Below are 2,854 nucleotides of genomic sequence, written 5' to 3' on the forward strand. Positions count from 1 at the left end.
TCATGCTAGAATAAAAATCATCATGAAACTTACATTTCCCGATGAATTGCAATGGATAATTTATGTTCTTTTTAGTGAATGTGAAACGAAATTTAGAGTTCCAGTATTTTGAGTATCTTGATTAAAAGGGTTTCGAGTAAATTGATTGTTTTATATTGATAAAGAAAGATTAAGGAGGAGATCGAAATGAAGAAAAGTATTAAGATAAAAAAGAGAGAAAAAAAATACGGATAATGATTACTTTGATAAGACAGATAGATACAGTAACATGGTATTGACATTAACAATAATGAATAGCTAAATACGCATTAATAAGTAAAATATTGCAAAGATCAAGTTTAAATTTTAAATAAATCACACACTTGAAAAAAACAACAAAAATAAGAGAAAAGAAAAAAGAAAGAAAGAAAGAAAGAAGAAGGAGAAGAAGAAGAAGAAGAAAAAAAACAAAAAAAACGTCGTGTACTCTATTTAATATTGGACATTCAATAGGAGAGGGCAGGCTAAAGGTTTCCCAATTGCAAATTTTTCCATCTCAATTTGCAGTACGAGCAACCTTGCACGCACGTCATCCTAACGCCCCTCATATACACCTGGTCAGCGTGCTAAGCTCCAAAAGGTGAAGAGACAAAGAAGAAGCTTTGTTTTTGTTATTTGTGTTTGGCAACCCATAAGAGAGGATACTATAACGCTGTTTGTTTTATGTGTTGTTAAGATCACAGATTTACGGTCTCTGAGTAACAGTATACGTTATATCTTTATTTGAGGAAAAGGCTTTTCTCTCTCCGATCAGTCTCAGTCATCGTCCGTCTGTCACCTCAACGGGTGGCACGGATAGTTGGGCGAAGCATATGGGCTTTCTCTCGTCGCGCTCTCGGTCACTCTCCGTGTCTCTCCCTCCTCCCTCTCGTCACACTCCTTCTCTCTCTGGGTCTCTGTCTCTGGGCTGCCTCTCCTCACTCGTCCTCGAGTCACAGTTTCTCTGCATCATCTTTCTTCAGCTCAACGGTCTTGTCTCTCTCTCCCTCAATTCTCGATCTGCTCCCTATTCGTCTCCCTAATGCTCGCGCCCCCCGTGGAGCCAGGCCACCGCCTCGTCTGCGGGGGTCGGGTCTCGGGGCCCTCCACACCGTGCGGGTCCCCCAGGGGGGTGGGCCCCCCCTCCGCGGCGTCGTACCCTCGCGCCCGCCTGGGGCCTGCATCTCTCGGGTCGCTCCACGGTGCGGGCTGGCTCGGTCCTCGGCAGTCTCTATCGATCCCGTCTTCTACTATTCTTATCCTCTCATAAGTATTCTATTTCTAAGGTCGATAACTAAGGCTCCTAGTCATAATCCTATATCCTCTATCATCCCTCTCTCACCTTTCTACATCTCCTCTACCCCACGTCCTCTCATCTCTTCTTCCCTCATCTGTCTCCTCCCTCTCCCCCCCGTCTCACCCTCCCTCTCTCTTAATCGCCCTCTTCTTCTCCCCCTTTCTCTCTCACTTATCATCCCAATCCCCTCTATCCCCTCTCACCCTCACCATCTCTTTTTCCCTCCTCCCTCCCCCCACACCTAACTTTCCCTCCCCTCACCCCTCTCTCTCACTTGCTCTCACCCATTTTATGAGGGGAAATGTGTTACAGACCATATCATATTTCGGGGTTATATTAAGTATGAAAAGATACATATATTGCCTTCTAAATGCAGTCTCTGCAATATGTTACATAGTATTGTTTATTTGATCTTATTGTAAAAGAGTTATATGACAGTATGGTTTTCATAATGGTATAGTTGTGTTATATAGATTTATGTATTTTGTATTATATTATTAGAAGATATTATATTAGACTTATATTCTATGTCACTCTCCTGTTATTTATTTATTCTATTTATAATTTTCCTTGTTACTTGATGTTAGTTCATAACAAGATCAATATCTAAGAATGTTTTTTTTTGTTATGATAAGCCTTCAATTTGGTTTCATTCTTTTATTTTTCTTTCTTTTTTAATATGTACTTTCCTTTATAATATTTTTGTCTAATTAAACGGCCTACATGATTTTTTATTTTTTTATTGATGATAACTACTGCAACATATAATAACGGGAAAAATGGAATGAAAAACAGATTAAAATTATTATTAAACTAAAACTCAAAGTATATAAATGATTGCAAAGTCTACCTAGACACAACTAACAGAGATAACAATTCAGTGAAGATCTGATAATATATAGATAATAATAGAATATATAGATGATAATAGAATATACAGATAATAATAGAATATATAGATAATAATAGAATATATATATAATGATAGAATATAGAGATAATAATATAATATGTAGATAATGATAGAATAACGATAAGGTAAGATATCCTAATGATAATTCAACCTATTTCAAAATGACACACAGAACAAGAAAAGAAAGAAAGAAAGAAAAAAAAAAGCACTTCATAATGAAAATGTATTCTTAAAACATCACAGACCTATCCATTCCACTTTCAATTCTTACAATCCACTTGCCCAATTATAAAACCTTCTTCCTTCCTTGGGGTGATGTTTGAAAAAGATGAAGTAATATAAAAAAAACAAAAACACAAAAAAAAAAAAAAAAAAAAACAAAAAAAAAAAAAAAAAAAAAAAAAAAAAAAATCGAAATCAAGAAAATGCATTTTTCAAAATATCATAAAAACAGACATTGGCAACCTTCCCAAGTTGTGATTTTTTTTTCTTTTTTTTTTTTCTTTTTTTTTAACCTAGCGACAGCTTGTATGAAAATTATACGAAGAACGCATCGTTTATCATTCCCGAGAGAGTGTGTGTATCTTTACTATCATTATAATTTTCTTATTCCATGATTTTGAATA

Source organism: Penaeus japonicus, unplaced genomic scaffold (genome assembly GCF_977035675.1).
Source record: "Penaeus japonicus unplaced genomic scaffold, GWHDUDI00000001_assembly GWHDUDI00000013, whole genome shotgun sequence".
NCBI classification, from domain to species: domain Eukaryota; kingdom Metazoa; phylum Arthropoda; class Malacostraca; order Decapoda; family Penaeidae; genus Penaeus; species Penaeus japonicus.